The sequence below is a fragment of the Serinus canaria genome, chromosome Z (assembly GCF_022539315.1).
Source record: "Serinus canaria isolate serCan28SL12 chromosome Z, serCan2020, whole genome shotgun sequence".
NCBI lineage: Eukaryota > Metazoa > Chordata > Aves > Passeriformes > Fringillidae > Serinus > Serinus canaria.
In genome coordinates this window covers 61,878,658-61,898,973 of record NC_066343.1, presented here as the reverse complement: position 1 = coordinate 61,898,973, position 20,316 = coordinate 61,878,658, and the positions used below count along the sequence as shown (strand labels likewise).

Below are 20,316 nucleotides of genomic sequence, written 5' to 3'. Positions count from 1 at the left end.
TTCAAACAAATTATTGCCATTTTATATAATACTGCAGTGGGTACTAAGTTCAGGGGGAAGAAAAGAAAAATTTTGCAGACTTTCATCGCATCTCACTTCTGTTAAAGTCAATTTGAGTTTACAGTTCTTTTCAACTTACTCCCAGCTGTATTTTTCACTGTGACAAGAGAAATTAATTTGGTGTAAGAAGCGGAGGAGTGTGCTCAGTAAGAGGAATTTACATATATGTGGAGCTGCTGTTTCTGGGTAATATTTCCAAAAGATAAGAGGGAAGGAGGGAGTGAGTATGAAAGTGAGGAGGTAAAATGAAAGGCTTCACAAAAAAACAGATTCTTGGAGTTCAATCAGAACAGTGAGCAAAGAAGACTGGGAGTAGAATTAAGATTCTGATTTGTTTTCCAAAAACAAATCTTCAGGAACTTTCTTGAGGTGCAAAAGATCCATATTTTAAAGCCTGGATGACTACACCTTTAGTGAGTGGATGCATTTGGCTTGATGAGTTTGAGGTGAAAATTGTAGGAAGATTCATGACAGTTCTGGGCTGGCAGAACAGAGACTTTTGTAAGATGAGGAATACTGAACATATTTATAATAGAAAAGTAGAGCCCTAGAGTGAAAGGTCAGAAGACAGAACGAGGGAGAGGAAGAGAATATTGGAACAGCGAGCAAGAGGAGGGAGATGAAGGATTTAGAGTAGACCAAAGGTAAAAAAAAATCATCTAGTTAGTAGTTGAGAGAAATCTTCAGGCTTTTACAACACTAATCCACTCCTTTCCTCCTTTCTCCAAAAGGAAGGATACCAGAGGGGGAAAGTAGTAGATGAGTTGTACTGGCTGGTGATCTTGTGGCAGCACTGGGACAATGGCCCATCTGGAGTAGCTGTGTGGCAGCTCCCTGGTGTGTTTTACCTGCACTGTTCACTGATCTCTCAGTAAGCAGGAGACTGGTGTGACCTGTAGTTACCTTCTCTTTCCTGGGCTCTGTCTTAGAATGGCTTGAATGTTGACTCATAAAAGGAGCACAGAGTTTGTTCAGTGTTCTCCATACTGCCCCTGAAGCACTTTTTGGATACCTAGAAAAGAAGCTGGGCCTCTGTGGCAGGGTGACACCACCCATGCTGTCTGAATGATGCTATCCTTGAGTCATCGCCCATGTGGGAGGAGCTGATCTGTGGGCCAGCCTGGGGATGAGCTGTTGATCAGCACAGACTGTGCTGTACAAAACTCTGAGTTTTGTTGCTCTGTTTTTGGTTATTTTGAAGATTTTGCTGTAGAGTGTTTTCTGGCTCATGGTGAATAAGAAATCCAGATTTTGTTACATGACATCCAGCCACCTCACCAGCAGATCTACCTTACCAGGCTTTTCTTGTCCTCTGTCTTGCCCTGCCTGTGTAGTCATCCTTGTCCCTTTGAACTAGTGAATATTTTATTACTGTATTAATTCCTCTACACATGTTTAATTCCACCCTCTTCTCAAGTTTTGTTACACTCTTAATTCTTCTCACTTAATTTTTGTAATGCACAGGGAGTGTCATTTGAGCTCTTTCTTGCACTGTCAGAGTTGAATTAATCTGTGCTCACTCAGGTATGTCCTTAATCACAGTTCCCTGTTGACAAGGATGTGATAGGGCTCACCATGTCCTAAAAAGCTGAAAGATTCTTAGGAGTCATTCATCCAGAGTATGAATTCCCTATGAAGGAAGGGCTGAGGGGCATGCACGCATTCTACCTGCCAGTCTTGATACTTGCAGTAGTCGTTGTGGCAGCTGTGACATTCTGAAGGAGTGGGTCTCTGGTATGCTTATGAGAAAAACAGGATGTATTGTTAGCTTGAAACTAGCTTTCCTATCTAAATTATTTAAGTAAATCAGTTAATTGTTGGGGTGATTTCTCCTGGTGGACCTCACTTCGGCTGTGGTTACAGGAATGAATTGCTATTGGTAGGAAATGTTCTCACAGGAAAAATCTCTTCCCACTTCACTATTCTGTGCACTAGCTTTCCCAGGTAAATGAGTGTAGCTGATTCTGTCTGCTGGGCTCTCTAGCAGAGAGACCTGTCTCTCTAGTTGGTTCTGATACTCAGAACCAACAAATTCATGGCACGGGTAACTGCATCTTGCTTTGGTATTTGGGTGTGATTTTATGTGATAATTTTTATTAAAAATTCATGAGTTTGGAGAAGAATATTCACCATGGTGAGAAGGACTTCAGTTTCTCACACCACTGCTGCAGCTAAAATTGCTGGAAACAATTGCTTTCTTTTTAGGTCTTTGAATAATCAGCTACCAAAGTAAGATATATTTCATAAAAAACCTTAATCATTGATTGATCTAAAGTTTCAAGTGATAAAATTACTGAAATGTTCTGATATCAGCATGTGGCCTGAGGACTTAGTGCTACTTTAGAGGGAAACAAAGCACTCTAAAAATTGCACAAAACCATATCTATACTTTTTTTTTTTCCCAGATCTGTGACCAAATTTGGAAATACTGCTTTTATCTTTATAATCATTACTGTGATTTTTCAGTCTGACAGTGGTCAATTCTATAATTCATGCTGCCCTGTTAATCTTAACTGCTGTCCACTGTTCTGATTCATTATTTTTGGCAAGGCAAGATAGCATGCACCAGAGTTATGAGGAACAAGTTGAATTGAAAGTTGTTTGAAATATGATGCCTTTTTTTCCTCTCTCTCTCTGTTTGGTTTCTTTTCAGTAAAACTTTTTTGTTTATCTGTGTAGGTCACTTTTTTCATTCTGATTTAGGAAAAATATAATTTTTCCTAAATCATGTTCAGGTTTTATTTCTGGAAGGTTGACTTCATTCTTCTTTGTGCTCAGTACAGAACTGCGTACAGAAATAGCTGCTTGTAAATAATCTTTTCAAAGACTCACATTGTAGCAAATGAAACCCTTGATCCCTTCATCTAGGTTCTTAAACACTGACAAAGGAAATGAGAGCTTCTTGAAATTAATTATTCAGTAATGGAAAATGAGTATTCAAGATTATAATAATGGGTGAAGGGGTGAATTGAACTCTGCATTAAACTTACCATTAAATGAAAGAACAAGGAAACATAATTTGCATCTGTATAAATGCACATGTTTTGTGGGAATCAGTAGTTATGCCCAGAAGCATTCTTCATAACATCTATTTAGTTACTATCAGCATCACTTAGTCCACTGTGATGAAACTTCTGAAATAACGTGAGATTAGGGAGAAATAGAAAACCCACATCTCTTTGTTTAGATTCTTTTTTAAAATATTTGGGAGTCCTTGATAACTTGCAGGTCACTTCTGTCCTGAGAGAATTAAATTTACAAACACATTAGTAAACATACCTTAGAAAGGCAAGAAAACTGCAAATCCCTTTGTTTTCAATGACATCATTTACCATCAGGGTATACTTATGTCCTAAGGAAGCTATTAGAGATTATCTGATTAGGCATATAGGACTCTCTTCAGTGAAGCTTTATGATGTCTGCATACTGAAATGGGAAGAGGAAGCCCTCTCCACTTTTAATTGAGAGTGTTAACTGAGTTTACTTGATTGTCTTTTGCAATTATCCAGTATTTCTGTTGTGGACTGTATAAACAATATGATAGAGTTGGCAATAAATACTTATATGAAATAAGTATAGGTCTGTAAATACATAAGTAGATTTATATTCCTAATTCAGTCTAATATTGGCTACAGGCTGGAAGCTGAGTCCTGCCATCAGTGGTGTTCCTGCCAACCCCTGAAAATAGGCCTCTTTGAATTCCTGAGCCTGATTTAAGATTGTTGATTTAATATTTTTAGAAGGAAAAACAAGCCTAAATCAATGGAGAAGTACTTGGCTGGAGATTTGAATTGCACAAGATATGTGTTCTCACTTGAGACCTCAGGTATAACAGACTCTGGAGGAATTCTCCATCCCATTCCTATGTAAATTCTGACCCCATTCCCCAAAAAAATTCCTGCTAAGGAACTTTCTGTTCCTTAGTTAGCCACAGGTAAAGAAACCTTAGTTTTTGATAGTGATGGTCTTTGGTTGAACTCCATTTTTCATTGGCTGGACAACACGTGGTCTTGTTCTTTTCTTGAGATGTATCAAAAAGATTTCAAGGTAAAGAGGCAACGTGGATGCAAATGTACATGAAAATCAGCAGCAGAATTTAAGAGAAAGTAAATGATGGCTATGGAAAGAACTTGCAACATGAAACAGAAACTTGTATTTGATGCATAATCCTTTAATTTAAATATATACATCGATGCAAGCCCAGGCAGTCTTAGGAAAGATGAATGGAAGGGTGTGAATTAAATGCTCAGATTTCCCAAGTGCCTCATTGTGACTGACTTCTAAGGAAGTCAATTCCAGAGCTGTGTTCCTTCTTCTATTGATCTAGTAAAAGAATTGAATAATAGAATGTTTAAAATAGGATGGAAGAAAAATACCAAATCTACTCTAAAGTGTCATTGTTGTAAAGGCTTCAGAATCTGAGGCGTAGGATATCTCTTCTGGGTCTCTCTTTCCATGGGTGATATAGTCCACTAAAGCCATGTACAATCTTCATTGAGTTAAGGAACTGGATTGGAGATTTCCCTAGAAGAAATGTTGGGCTCTGAAAAAAAAAGTTCAGCGTCTTGCTTGAGACCTTTAAAAGATTGTTTTTCTCCCCCAGATCTATTAGCTTCTTTGTTGTAGTGTTAATTTTCAGATTTAGATTTTAGAAAGTAGAAATTTTGAAAGTAGAAAGTTTGAAAAAAGAGAAGACTAAAACCAACAAAAAATGTTTCTTCTTCAGCAGTTTTTAGAGTTTGGAAAACAGCTATTAAAAGCCGTAGCATATATGGCTCCTGTGGCTTCGTTAAACAGACAGCTGTCTAGCACTAAGAGGATTTGTTTTCCAAAATTGTGGAGGATTACCACAATAGAAATATATTTAGATCACAAAAATATATAAAATACATATGTAGCTTGCAACAGAGGGCAATAGAAAAGCCACAACTAAGATGTAAATCTTAGTGACTCTTTTTGCCTGTTACATGATACCTCAGTGGTGATTGTTGATGAACAAAATTAATGCCAGTATTTTATAATAACAAAATATTTATTTTGAACATGATTAGTACATTCACTCATATTCCAGCAGTATTTGAGGCCACAAGTATCTCAGCATATTGCAGGAACATCTGGTGAGGCCAGGATGCCTAACTCAGCCCCTGGCTGAGCATCTAGAGTAGGTGGAAGGGGCTGCATTTTAGCCCTGCAGCCCTACATGCCCTTGCACTTTCCAGCCACACTTTTCATTCCTGGCTGACTTCAACGCCTTTCTTCTTAGCAAACTTCTGTACATCCCTTTCTTTAATGCCTAATCTCTTCACTGGGGCTCCTTGATAGCACCAGTCACGCAGACCTTGGAGCTGTGTGGTCAGTGGTGTAGGGTTTGGGCATTGCTCAGCGTAGCCAAGTGATGTTCAGATTCCCCTGACTGCAGAAGCTCTGAGGAAGTGCAGTTCAGGACTGAAAAGCTGAGAACATACTTCAGAAGTGTAGAAAGATCAGCCCATTTTGCTACATATTTTTGAGTGAAACTGGGATATGACAAGAAAGGGGGGATATGACAAGAAAGGGGGGATATGACAACAAAGGGGGCTTTTTGTATTTGCTGTTGAGTGAAGAGAAGGTTGAAGAAAGTAACTGCTCACAGGTAATGCTTTGTTTGAATGTGACAAATTTGTAGAACTTGTAAAGCCAGTCATTTAAACATTAGGAATGCTTAGGGTAGCAGCTACAAGATTTAATGGCCAAACTAAACTCGAACATAGCAGTGATGGAGATAAGGTAAATTTGTTGCTATTCCCTAAATCTCTCTCCTTTTTTCTCAAGAACAATGTGCTAAGGTTGCACCATTTCAAAAAGTAGAGGGGAAATGGGAGCCTTGGAAGTGTCGTGTTTGCCAGAGTTACATACTAAGGCACCAGTAAGCCTAAAATAACATTTGTATCTCTGAATTATAAGCCCTGTACTTCCAAGCATAAAATGTTTACCCACTGTGCTGGTTAGTCATGAGCTTTTTTGAACCAACAAATACTGTTTGTATGTTTCTGTATTAACAATTTTCCAAGTCATTCTATAAACTATGTCTTTTCTTAGAGCAGTGACAATTTTGGCAACATACATTTATTGGGTGATTTTCTGAATATGCTGTATTTGGTTTTCAAAAATTCTGTGTTTTTTCTTCCTCCTTTTTACACTCTTAGTTCTGTGAACGACAGTTTTTATTCCTGCTTTAGTTAGTATTAATAGATTTGTTTTTCCATATCAACTGACATTTTATGTGCCTATTGAGAAGTGTTTAATCAAAAAGGAGATTGAGTTGCATTAATTGCATTAAGGGATCTGGCTGTGAAGAAGGGGATTGGACCAGGTAATGTCTGACAGTGTTGCACTGCCTGATTTTCTCCATTTCTGTTACACAGATCACCAGTTACTTGTGCCCAGTAATTTATTTACTTGAAAAGCAAGTTAAAGTAATGGAGATTATTTTAAATTAATATTATTTATCTCCTAGTAAATTCCAGGTTTCATTTTGTTTTAGCTTTGTAAAAGATTTTTTGTTCCTTATTCCTATTATTGATTCCTCAGTGTCTCTTATGTTTCATTAAAGGGCAATCTAGTGCTTATTGTTTCTGCCACATATGGATTATCAACAGGTGCAGTAATCCATTATGTATTTTTCTCAATTAACTGGCTATTACCTTGATTGTAAAAAGGTGCTCCAGACTTCAAGCAACATTTTTATGTCCATGCTTTTTTGAAGTTAGTAGTCTCTTAAGTGTGGACATAAGAAGTGTCTACAACAATCCAGCACTAGATCTTTTTTCTAATCTTTTCTTTGTCATTTTCCTGTTAATTTATCAAAAGACTTTTCCTTTTAAGTTACTGATATGTCAGCAATAGTTTCAGCTAATAGAGCTCTGGATTTCCAGCTGCCCAGATCTCAAAATACTTTCTGTAAACATTGACTAAACTATTCTTCATAACATTCCTCTGTCACAAGAAGATAATTAGCTGTAGCTGGGAATATGACGTATTTCACTTAAGGAAGGCAGTCTGAATTACTGGATGCCACAAGTGCTATGTTGTTTGTCAAGTGAAATTGCTTGGATTTTTGTTTGCATCCTTTACAATACTGGTGGTTTCTTTTAAAAGGCCAAAGAGGTGCATTAATTCCTATATTTGGCCTTGCACCACAGTGTAGACCTCCTGAGCTATCCTGTCCACATATACACTTGTAACCATAATGCAGTGGAAGATAGAAATCCATTTTTTATCCTACCATGAGTGCCAAAAAAGAATCAGTTGTTACTCAGCTCAGTGCTGCTAAGAAAATGTTCCGGTTATTGTTATGTCAAAGAGGCAAAGACTGCCAAGTCTGTAAAGACAGAAATGTGGTTCAGTGAAGTATTTAAAGCATGAAGGGCAAGATTTATTGTTAGACTCCTACAGATATGAATAGATTGAGGGGGGGAGCAAAAAAGACTCTGATTTGGAACTAGAATGTGATCCCTTGTCCAGAGTAGATTGGTGAGACAAGTGTAAAGGTTAAACAGATTCAAAGCTTTTGGTATCTGAATAGAAGAAAAAGGGAATGATGATGGAAGGTTCTGATGTGTTTTCTTAGTGTTTCCTTGAAGGAATTTAGGGAATTCCTGTGCAGATGAGAAAGTTGATGAGAGAATTTAAGGAATGAGTTCACAGCTGCAGAACATTATTTTAGCTGAGAATGTGAAACCCCATTACAAGTTTGAACGTGAGAAGAACCTAAGAAAGAACCTAAGTTTGAACCTAAGAAAGAACACAGAGTCAGAGAATATCCCAAGTATTAAGGGACCTGTAAGGATCATCGAGTCCAACTGTGCCCCTCTCAGAACCATAAAGAGTGAAACCATATAACAAAGAGAATTGTCCAGACAAGCCTTGGACCCATGATGTATTTGGTGCCATGAGCAGGGAAGCCTGTTGGAGTGACCAACTACGCTCTCAGTAAAGAACCTTTTCCTAATGTCAAACCTGAACTTCTCCAGTGGAGCCTCACAGCACTTCCTTGTGTCCTGGCACTGGTCACCAGGGAGAGATCAGCACCTCCCCTTCTCTGCCTCCCAGGGGGAAAGTGTACCTTGCTGCCAGGTCCCCCCTCAGCCTTCTCTCCAAGATGAGCAAGACAGCTCACCTCAAATAGTCCTCCTGAGTCTTGCCCTGAAGGGGTTTCACCGTATGGTTCACCCTTCTCTGGACACACTTAAACAGTCTGATGTCATTCCTCTACTGTGGCACCCAAAAATGCCCCCAGCACTCGAGGTGAGGTCACCCCAGAGCAGGACAATCCCCTCCCTTGCCCACCTAGCGATGCTGTGCCAGATGCCCCCAGGACAGGGTTGGCCCTCCTGGCTGCCAGGGCACTGCTGGCTCATGTTCAACTTGCCATAAAATGGATGGAATGACTCAAAAGTGCATGTAAAGGGTCCGTTTTTCCTTTTGTTTGAGATAAATACTTTCAAAAGGTTTAGGGAAAAGTAGTTCAAGACTCTCAGCAGGTGTCACGCATCAAAATCGATGCAATCTATGGAAATAAAGTGCTTTTCAGATAAAATTATAATACATCTCAGACAAATTGTTTTGTTTTCCTTTGAATTTAGATGTAGAGTAGTGGTTTAACTGGGAATGGAAAGAAATAAAATACAAGAGAAATAGAATAAAGGGACAGGACTCCTTAGATCAATCTCAGAAGTACAAATGCTCTGGAAATAGGTGCCAGATATCACAGGTGCCAGGAATCCTCTGACATGTATGTTAGTAGCCCAGCATAATGGAAAAGCAGGAACTCCTGGACAATCTTGGAGGACTTGTGAATCCATATCATGTGTCTGCTTGGAAATGGTCCACTCTTTTTCAATGCTCCATGCAATCACAGGGTTTTTTTGCCATCTTTCTTCCGAAGCATGTAATTTATACCCTCCTCTTATTTTGTCTGCTGCCTGCAACTTTTCAGTTACATATGTAAATTCCACAGAATTGTCGAATCATGGAATTACTATGGTTGGAAAGGATGCCTGGATATCATTTAGTCCAACCCTTGTGCTCAGAGCAAGATTTCATTAATGCAGTTGTGCTTTGAGTCCATTGGACTTTTGAGTACCCCTGGACTCCACAACCTCTAAACAATCTCTTCCACTGTTTTGTCCCCTCTTCAGTGAGAAAGGTCATTAATGGAGATTTAAACAGCAATTACTCATGGGCTTCTTCTTTAGTGGCTGTGCTTCAGCTGGACTTTTTGCCATTGGTTGAAATACTTTGAGCAGGGCATTTCAGCCAGTTTTCAATACATTTCACTAGTTTGTATGTCATCATTAAGATTTTACATGGGAGAGGTTCAAAAGCGTTTCCAGCTTTTTTTCAGAACTGGACCTTTCCTTAGATGCATTTTTGAAGACTAAAGAACTTCTGGCACATTTGAGTCCATTTGATCTTGTCCAGATTATTATTTTCTGGTAGGTTAGCTTAGGACATAATGAGAAAATAATAATGGGCAAAGATCCTCACATCCCAATCAAGACACTGATTCGTCTGGGTCTTTTTCTTATTTTGTGAAACAAACTAGTTTGGATAGGCCCTATCAACTCAGTGCTGTAATCCTTTCGTTTGCCTTGGGGATTACAGTAATCAAATGTGCTTCTGGCAAAATATGTATCTCTGGAAAAAAAAAAAAAAAAGAGCTTCACCTGTGTCACTTATTCATGTGAATCTGTGTTACCCTTTTGCAAAACTGCAGTTTTTCTAAGAATCATTTTAAAGGGAGACTGCTAATCATTTTAACATCTAGCTTATTACTTTATATACAGTAATGCCTGTTTTTCACACATAATGAACTGTCAGAGCCAAGTGCAACTACAGCTGATTTTGTGCTTATATGGCTGTTCTAAACTGTTGCTGCTGGCATTTTTTGTGCTATCACCCCTTGCTGCTGCCGCAGATAGAGTGACGCACTTCACCTGCAAGAGAGAAGTAGCAATATCATTATTGAGGTAAAACAGCCACTTAGCAAAGTTTGGTGGTAAATGCGTCAGCAGTTTAACAATATTCCACGGCAAGGTATACTTGATTTTTTACAGCACAGAGGATGGGGTCAGACAGAACTGTCCAGGAGATCATCCTGTTGAGTCACAAGGTTCAAAGGATTCCCCTGTGTTCTGAATTTTCTGATGGGAGTTTAGTTGTGGCTGGATCCACACTTAGTCCCAGACTTGGTCAACACTTTATGGCTAAAGCATTGTAATTGTACAATCAATATTTTATGTCACCTAGTAAAATTTTGAAGTTTTAGCATGTTACTAATCACTTACCAAGAATCTTTTAAGGCAAGGAGACCCTGAGTCCCAAGCATTAATGTAGAGAGGTGTCCATGCTGGAGGGGAGCTCCTGGTACCCAGCCCCTTCTGCGCAGGAGAGCTGAACAAGCCTCAGGCTGCCCACTGTTTATGCAGTAAGATGATTGACTTATGCTCATATTTGCACAGCAGCCGTATTTCGTTTGGCGCATGCTCAGCTAGCCCTCAGCTGTTGGACAAGACTCGCTGGCCTTAGGTGTCAAGCAAGATTTATGGCCCTTAACTATTGTGTTGGTGTCTGTGAGCCAGATGTAGCCGTCACAACCACCCCGGGTGGCTGTTGCACAAGGAGAAAACGGCAGGGGTTGGAGCACATCGCCACAGCTGCCAAGAGTGAAACAAAATGTTCTGAGTACAATCAGGTAATCAGAAGTTAGGACATTTCCCTTTGTTGCCCATAAAGTAGCTGAGAGATCTTTTCTGCTGCTGAGCAGGATTTCAAAATATTTTGGAAGGACTACTGGAATAATTTTTTCTGTCCCATTGTAATAGGATTCTGACTTTGTCATATAAAGGTCATTTCCCCTTGTTAGTGCCACAGTGAGTGTTTTGAAAAAGGGATTTGTCAGTAGTCCTTAGTAGCTCACTTCAGTCAATAGCTGGCCTAGACTTTATAACTTTGTTCCACACTAAGTTGTCCTTTTATTTTTGGAAATGAGAGTTGTGGCTCACTGCTCGGTTATTCTGCCTGAAATTCAGAGTTCTTTCCAAAGTCAGAAATTAAATTAACACAAGACTCCCTGTAGAATTGTGTATGAATGGGGGACACGATCAGTTATATCCTCAGCCTGCTGAAATGTGAGCAAGTGCTTTCTAAAAGGTGTGATAATAGAATTCGGCTGAGCATATCATGGGGTAGACTAATAAAGACTTACAATGTAGGCACTTGTCTAATCCAATTGTTTCATTGTGTGAACCAGGAGGGAACCGTCCTTACAGCTTTTACTTTGATTAACCACACATAGGATGATTTTTTTTTAACAGTAATACTACCTAGTAGTCATGCTTTTGCATGGAAATGGCTTTCTGTTTATTTCAAATGTCTGTTTAATTTTTCTCTATAGTGAGGGATTTTTGCATTTGACAGTTGGGGAGGGTATTGTTTTGGGGTTTTTTAGTATAAATTCAGAGGTGACAGCCTTTTACACATTACACGATAGAAGGATTCCAGAGAAATATTGATTAAACTTTCACTCACAAGCACATTTTGCTTTCCATTGTTTAGTGATCTGTACATTAAAATTATACACATAACAGATGGAAAATTGTAGGGGTACAAAAAGGTTCTTTCTGCTCTTTTTTCAGCTAGTGCTAACTCAGTAAAGGAAATTCTCTTTTAAAATGTTACTTTTTTCTTGTTCAGGCTAGGGCAGTGTGACCCTATGCATTCGGTTTGCATGGACACAGTAGTTCTTTAAATGTTATTTGAGGGGTTTTGCAGTCTGATTCCCCGCCCCGCCCTGTGTATTAAAGAGCTTGATACTGTGAAATCTGGTTGTCTTTTTGTAGTCCCACCCCATAGAAACCAGACTTTTGTGGATTATTCAGAAAATTTGAGCACCATATCTGACTTTTTAAAATGCTTTCAAAAGCTGAATTCTTGAGAAGAAGTAACTTTCCATGTTGAATTTGTGTTATTTTTCTTTAATGCTGCTAGGTAAGAACTCTTTAGGATGCTGCCTCTGTGCCAAAATATCATAGCAGCAAAAATGTGCTTAGGAATTTAGAACGTAACATGCTACTTTTTTATATCAGAGTGCCATCTTCCTGAGACTTTGACATCCTCCTTTAAGAGGAAAATGAAATTTTATTTTCTTCATTTCACTTGTTTATAAATTAATGTGCTGTAATTTATCACCTGAAGTGGTAGTAGCAGTAGTTGTTGTTGTTGTTGTTTTTGTAGGAGTAGTGAGATACTACTCATCCTCTTGGTGGTTCAGAGATTACTTGCAGGGCAGCTGATTTTCACCAGGGATGTGCGTTAAGAATGAGTTGATCCCTCACCTTGACCTGCCTTTGCCTTTTAAGTCTGTGTTCATGTGAATGTCAAGGCTAGCACGGGGTGCTGTGGCTTGGCAGCCCCCGTGGCACGGGGCTCAGGCCCGGCTGCAGTTTGAGTGAGCAGCCCAGGTGCTGCGCGCTCCGGCCGCCGAGCAGACTGCCCCGCTGCTGCCCTTCCCTGAGGAACAGCAGGACCGGGACACCACTCTGGATTTTGTCATGTTGCCCTCCCACCGCAGGTGACCTTTGCCTGTTCCAGAGCTCATCTCTTGTCTGTTTCTCCTGTTTTCATGAAGGTGCTGGGATGGCTGGAGAAGGTCGTGATCTGCAGTCGAGCTGAGGGAGGCGTGAAGCGTTGTCCATCCCCTGCTGACATTTGAGGTAGTGTGATAATTTTTATCTTACCTGGGAGCGACTTTATTACCAGTGTTGGCTAAGCAGATTGATCAGTAGTATCCCGTAATACTCTAAAATAATTCACACAGATCCTAGGATTCATTCCTGCAGGAGGTGATCATTGTAATATGCATTATACAAAATTCTGATTGGGATCTAATAATTTTCATATTTTAGTACCCAAATAATAATAGAGATATATGAATTAAGGCTGTCAGAGTCAGTCCTGTTAAAATTGATGACTTCAAGCCCTTCTGTCAATCTCTGGTAGCCAGCATTTGAGACAGAGGACGGAGTGACTCTTAAAAGTGGCTAAAAGCCATTTTTCCTTGTCAAAGAAGAATTACTATACTGCGTTTTAACGACCCATTTCCCACAGAGAGTGTTATTTAGGATATTAATTAGCTGACTTTAAATGCACACTGTTGAAACAAATAGAGGGGGAAAAAAATCTCTATTTTAGGAGTGAGGGAGAATGTGAAAATGCCTATCAGAACCGTGTAGATAACAAATCATGGTTTAAATGAAACTTACAAGTGTCATTGAATTTGAATGTACGTATTGGTTTTAATTAATGTCTAATTCATTGGCGCTTTCCTGTATTCCTGAAAGCCTAATCAGAATTCAGTGGGGTAAATTTGAATTGAACATCACAGAAATATCTATTGTTTGAGGGATTCAGACCCATGGTTTCTCATGGTGTGAAGCTGAAAAGCTGTTTCCTGGTGTTAAATTGCTGCATGAGACTTTACAGCTGCTATCTGTGTACTGTAGCAGTTTTATGAGACTTGAACTGGCTATTCCTGTCTAAGTGTACATAGTTGTACTGTCATTAAATTGAAGAGAAATTATAGATACTTTTAGCTGTGGTTTCCATAATAGCAGGTAAAACTTGCTATCCTATGTCTATGTTCTTAATGTTTCTGAAACCAGATGGTATAACTCTAGATTCATGCATTGCACCCTGGATCTCTGCTTGGGATATTGGTCTATATGAATTTCACCATGAAAATGAGAAGGTCAGAATAGTGAAAAGTTACTTGTAAAAATGCTTGTAAAGTATACATAAATTAGTCATTAGTGATGTTCTTAACCAAAGCCTTCTTTGTTGTGGTTGCCATGCCTTTTCATACAGAGTTCAGCCCACCTGGAAAACAGTTTTTGAATGACTTCTGGTTTTTTATAGCTGAAACATGGCCAAACAACCATACAGAAAACTGCTTCTGGGCTCTGTTTTCTTGGCTTCCTGTGCCCAGGGAGTGATTTGATCCTAGAACTGGAAGGACACAGCTTGGACACGGGGTCTTGCTTTGCTTCTGAGCTCCACCACAAACTCACTTGGGTTCTGTCACCCTCTGTAACCTTGCTGTGTTTCAATTTCCTGTTTGTAAATGAAGGCTAATACTTACGAACTTTCAGAGGGGACCAAAAGATCCCAATCCTTAGGAAATGCTATTTGCACAGTGCTTGTCATATTTGATGTGATGTTGACATGGTGTTCCCAGGGGAGAGTCTAAACCTTTTGCGTTTATGTGAGACTGATTTTTATTCTTTCAAGTATATGAATCTTGTCACTGGCTAATAAGTGTGATTACTGAAGTAAAACTTGAATGCAACAAATGAACTAAAAATAAGGACTGATTTATGCATCAGGGCAATTCAAAACTCTGTCTGCTATGATATTCCACAGTTTTAATAATGTTGGGAAAAATATATGCTCTGAGGAAGTGATTTATTGAATATTGCTGTACAATTTTTGTTGAACCTGAAAGCAGTCAGTCTCATCACACTTATTTGAACATGGCTGCTGTCACAAGATTGGTGTGATTGGTAAGTGTCATACATGTTTTACCAGATGGTATCATTGCTAATGACTTCTTAAAAAAAAAAAAAGAAAAAAAGAAATGTTTTTATGTATATATATTTTTATATTACATTTTTTTAAAGTTTTTCTTAAGATGAAAGTCTTTGGTCTCTCCAGTAATACAGCTTCCTGTGATATTAAATTTATTCAGTACAAGAACTACAAAAAGGAACAGTCCCGCTCTTTCCCTTCCGTGCTGACACTTTCCACATGGGAGTGAGACTGCCATGCAGAGCCCGGGGCTGAGTGATGTGAGGGTGTTTAGTGGGGCCCTGATTAAAGGAGAGAGCCAGTTCCTAAGACTTTTGCTGACAGGCATCTGTGCAAGCAGTCTTGCTTCCTGCTTTAGTACAAAAATGTGTACCAGGGCAAGGCTCCTAGTCAGACTTCAGAGGAGTTGGGTAATGTGCTAGTTGAGAAGAGCCCCCAGCAGGGCTTCACAAAACTCCCTCCAGCGTCCTGCTCTTTAGTCTGCTCCTTTTTTTGAACGATATGTCTGAGATCTAGCTTGGTGTGGGATTTATATTTGTGAACAGACAGCACAGAGTGGGTTTGTGCCTAATAAATACTTAGAGAGGTTGAGGGTGAAGGCCCAGGCTCTGGTACCTTGTGAATTTTATCTGTAAATATCTATTTCCTCATGGTCTCGTGTAAGATAACAGTAACAGCAATGGAAAAATGTGAATGCATTTCTTGGTTTTAATGAACAGTTGAATGTGCTCCAAAGTTTCACTTTTTTAATGAGTTGGTATTGTGATAGAGTTCCTGCAGAGAAGGAAGTCATAAAATCAGTGGTGGCAGACGTGCAGTCCCTTGGCCAGCCAGCCAGCTTTGCACTGAGCAGCTCTGTTGTTTGTAGCACCTGCTTGTTGTATAGTATCCCATTTTGAACTGATCAGTCCAAAGTTGATGTGCTTTATGTGTGATGTCTAAAATCAAATGTAATGCTGAGCTATGATTGCTTTGGTCTCTGACATTTGAAAAGTGGTATATGTGGTATGACAGGCTTACATCCACTACACTGGTGTTACCACAGCTAAAGAGCACAGTTAGTTTCTGTTGTTTGTGAAAGAGCTATGCTATTATTAAGATGGCTTTTCTAGTTGCTTGAGTGTTTCAGATGAGCTTCTTTTTCTCTTAATTGCAATTTTTTCCATCTTAATGCAAACTGTCAATTTGTTTGGTTTGGGATTGGTTTTGGGTTTGGGATTTTTTTAATCCACTACAGCTTTATTTTGTGTTGTTGAGATGGCTGCCAGTGTATCCACAAGACTGTGATATTCTATGGTACATAAGGGGGGTGTTGCAGTCCATGCTTTACTCTGCTGCTAGGCTGAGGTTTAAATGCAGGCAAGCTGTTCCTCTTCCCAGTGTGTCCCTTTCTCTGTCTGTTAAATGGATAATGCCACTGACTCCTGCTGCTGACTGCTTTTGGATTTTCTGATGGAAAATCCTATCTGGCATCATTAAAATACCTCTTTATAAATTGGTCTGTCTTTAAAATTATATCTTTAAAATTAATATGGTTGTTTCTGTGGCTTATGTTACAGACACTTCTTAATTTCTCCGTTGGCGAAGTTTTCTTACGGGAAATGATGGGCATCAGGACAAAGCTCTGTCAGTTTTCAATGTGCATTTCTAATTACAACCTGGCATTCCTCTTTATCTCCATTGCAGGCAAAGCTGTCATTGTAGTGCCATGATAGCTGCAGGTGCCGGTGCAGATTTACTAGGAGGTAAACTCTCTAAACCAGTAACTGTTCAGTAGGTTGTTAACTCTAGAGATTACCAGGCATGTCTGTTTGGATTATTCCCCTTAAAAGGCAAGCTGGCTTCATCACTCAGTGAGCCATCCAAACTTGTCTCGTCTCCCCTTCCTTAATAATCAGATGCATTTCAAAGCTAACCTGGATCCCGTGTCATGTACCCTTCTACCTCTCCAGGGCAAGAAAAAGGCTTTCCTTGAGCCATCCCAAACTTCCTGCTCGTCAGCTCAACCCATCCTCATCTGCCTCACAGGGTGGAATCTCCCCCTCCCATATATAAATACTCAGGACGCAAATATATATTTATATAATTATATTTATTTATATTTTATATTTTATATTTTATATTTTATATTTTATCTATTTTTATATATTTTTATATATATGTATATGGGGGAGAGAGAGCAAGAGAGAATAATAATAATAATAATAATAATAATAATAATATAATAATAATAATAATAATAATAATAATAATAATAATAATAAGCTGAGTGCTTGTGAATGTACACCTTCAGGTTTCATCAAAACACCAATGATGCCTGTGTGCATGTGTGTGTTAAGTGTGTGCAAGCACATGGACACAAACCAGACCCCACTTCTGCTGCTTCCTTGGGAAGAATTCTTTTAGGACCTGTGATAACTGAAACAGGTAAAATAATGCCATGGTATGTTGCAAAACATGGATTGGAAGAAGTTACTTGAAGGCCATGAAAAATCAAGCCAGTTACACAGTTTGTGCGTTAGATTGGCTTTCAGTAAATTCTGTCAGCAAAAAAGCTAGTCAGGCTCCCTATATTTGGAAATACTGGACACTCTAGCCTTGGAAAAATCTCCAATTAAAAATTAGCAGCATTCCTCCTACACCTCTTGGTCTAAAAGGTATCATCAACAGCTGTATCGTAAAAATGCTCATCAGAAGTGATTGTTTCAGAGTAAAGGTTTTAGAGATCCTGTTTGGATGGTATCTAAAAATGCTCATATGTTTTTAAGCCACTTTGGTAAATGTTGGCATAGTCTCTGTATGCGAGATGCTTCATCAAAACATACTTTGAGTTTAAAAGTTAGGTATTTTGTATTCCAGGTCTTACCAGCACAAGTGGAGGCAGAAGTTAACCGACTCTTAAAGAATTTTATGACAGGTTTGAACAGAGATCAGCTTTTCTTTACAAGTTATTTCTTACCTCATGAAAACTTGTTTTGGCAGCATGGCATTTAAAAATACGGAAGGATCTTCTCCACTTGCTTGTTTCATTCAGTGCTTCTTTCAACTTTGTGCTGATTTTCACAACTAAGGATCTAGCTCCAAATCTCTCTATGTGTCGATATGAAGTAGTTTAAGCAGTTATTGAATGCAGTAACCTACTTTTTGGTAGGTGCCCACCATTTATATATTCAGGTTTGTGTGGACTCAAAGTGCCAAATCAGCAGCAAATAGGGGAGGGAACAGTGGTGGTATGATTTCAGAGAGGACACCTGGAAAGCCAATCATACTGTTCCTTATTAACACAGAACTTCTTAAACAGATAATTTTGCTTGCAGTTATTGTGAAAAACAGTTGCATTGAATAGGTGTGCTCGTATTTTAAATCTGCACCAGTTCAACTGAAATTTAAAGTTGGCTTCAGTCTGCATATTACAGACTCAAAATATATGAATATAGGTCATATCTTAAACTTACAAAATATATGAATATATGTCATATCTTAAACTTACATGAGCTGCAGGATATACAAAACTGCACTAAATTAAAATGCAGTGATTACTGTCAAACATCCTGTCAGGAAGACGGTTCTTTTCCTGCAGGCCTGCTGATAGTAAGTATGTGGGTGCTTGGAGTCCTGAGTGGTCATGCAGAAATGCACTCAGAAATGCTTTGTCTGTCATTTACTAGCTTTCACTTACTGTGCTATTTAAGTTAATGACTTCCTAAATGCCATACGGGCTCTGTTATGTAGTCTTTAATCTGATTAGGAACATACGAATAATTTAGCGTGCGATTAAACCACATAATTAATTTGTCCCATGGTAATGAGCTTTTAAGTAATTCCGTTAGTCCAGGGTAAATACCAGGCCTTGAACTTAAATTTTACAACTTCTTGAGGATTTTTTCCCTAGAAGAAATGTTTTTTTAAAATAAATACTATTTAAAATTAAAAGCCTGCTCACTCTGATTTCCTGAAATTGCTCTTTAAGCAAAAATGACTGGCTATTACCAAACTGTTCCAAAATAATGAAACTCCTGGTGATCTCCAGTGGAACAGAATTGGGTTATAGCCAAGCATTTTTGAACAAAGCACCTTCAATTTCTTCCAATCACCTTGAACTCAGACCTGCCTTACAGACTTCAAAGAGCAATATAAGGAAATCAGAGGGAGCAGGGTTTTCATGTTATAGAAGAGCTCCAAGAGATCAGATGTGGATATATTTATGATGCGTGCTGAAACATAACTGACTATATTTGCCCAAGTAACAGGTAATATGTTTTCTAATTTGAGTAATAATGCAGATACTGCAAGCTTGCAGAGATTATGCTGACTGAACAGTGGAACTGACCTGCTGTGTAGTGATGATCCAACAGCACATATAAGATGGCTATTTGTTATCAAGCATAAAATAATCCTGTTTGTTTTCCCTCATGTTCCAACCTAACTCCCAGTGGTGCCATGCAGGTTGCTTTGCACCGTGATTCCTGTGCTTCAGTATATTTTCCTAATTTCTGTGAGGTGCTAAGCTCTCTTGCAGTGCTAGGAGAATTACTTGGCCGTGTTCTCATATTAAATATATAATCTTGCCTGCTTGAAATCAGATGTTTTTTACTGCTTTGCTGGATTGGGTCCACACTGCTGTAGTCCTGATGGGATTTGAACTTCAATGCTGGCAAGACACTGAAGAGCTTTTGCTTTGTGGTTAGGGATTTTTTTACCGAGCTGGAAATATCATTAATCTCTTTATGTAAAGTGTGAATAATTATCTCAGTGAAAGGTTTTTGAGCAAAACCACAATTTTTTAATATTTTTAGGGGTGTGAATAGATACAGACTTAGATATTTCTCTTTGCTTTCCTGACATGGTATTAGACATTAAGTGAATGCATATATTTCTTCAAACAGACTGGAATATACATTTGCTTATATAAAGAAATTCTAGCACTTTTCTTTGCAATTCATTGTACAAATAACAAAGCAAAGAGCATAAATTTGTCCTTTGGATGACTGCTATATAATAATAACTAAATAAATACTAATAATACTAATAATAACTAAATTTTAAAAATGGAGAAGCATTGGAAGAATTAGTACTATAGTTGAGAAAGTGTTTTTAGCCTGGAAAAGGTACCAGTCTTGCAAATAGGCCTGAATCTTCCTTGATGATACACTTATGTGTAAAGCTGAGTATCTGCTCAGCAATTCACATCTGCATGTTATGCAGCTAAATGTTTGCACTTTCATCTGAGATGCATTTATTTCACTGCTTTGATCTGTTCTGGGGGCTGAACGGCAAACAGAGTAATCGAGTCTTTTCCAAGTTCAAATTTTTCTATCTGTGTAGTAGACAGTAACTGAAGACTGTAACTGCAATCCTCTTTATAAGAATTGTTTTCTGATGGAGAGATCTACTAGTCTTAGAGCTGAGATCCTCCTTCTGTGTACCTAGTCCATTACATTACTGCTATCAAAGTACAGCACATTTTATTGTAAATAAAGAAGTGATACATCATGTGCCACAGGCGTCCTTAGACTTCTTAGCCAAGTTTTTGGAGAATGACTTTAAAGAGCTTTCAGTACAAGCCCAGAGCAGTGTCCAAATGTGGATTCACTGAAGGGCTCCTTAACCACATCAAAGCGCTGATAATCA

At 38.7% G+C, this 20,316-nt stretch overlaps 1 protein-coding gene across 1 annotated transcript in view; it reads left to right on the top strand.

The window, feature by feature from the left end:
- Nucleotides 1-20,316, top strand: part of GHR (growth hormone receptor) — a 149,769-nt gene that overhangs the window by 60,261 nt on the left and 69,192 nt on the right. Inside the window, 1 exon segment of the mRNA XM_050986568.1 lies at nucleotides 12,731-12,815. The gene's annotated coding sequence lies outside the window, so the exon portion shown is untranslated.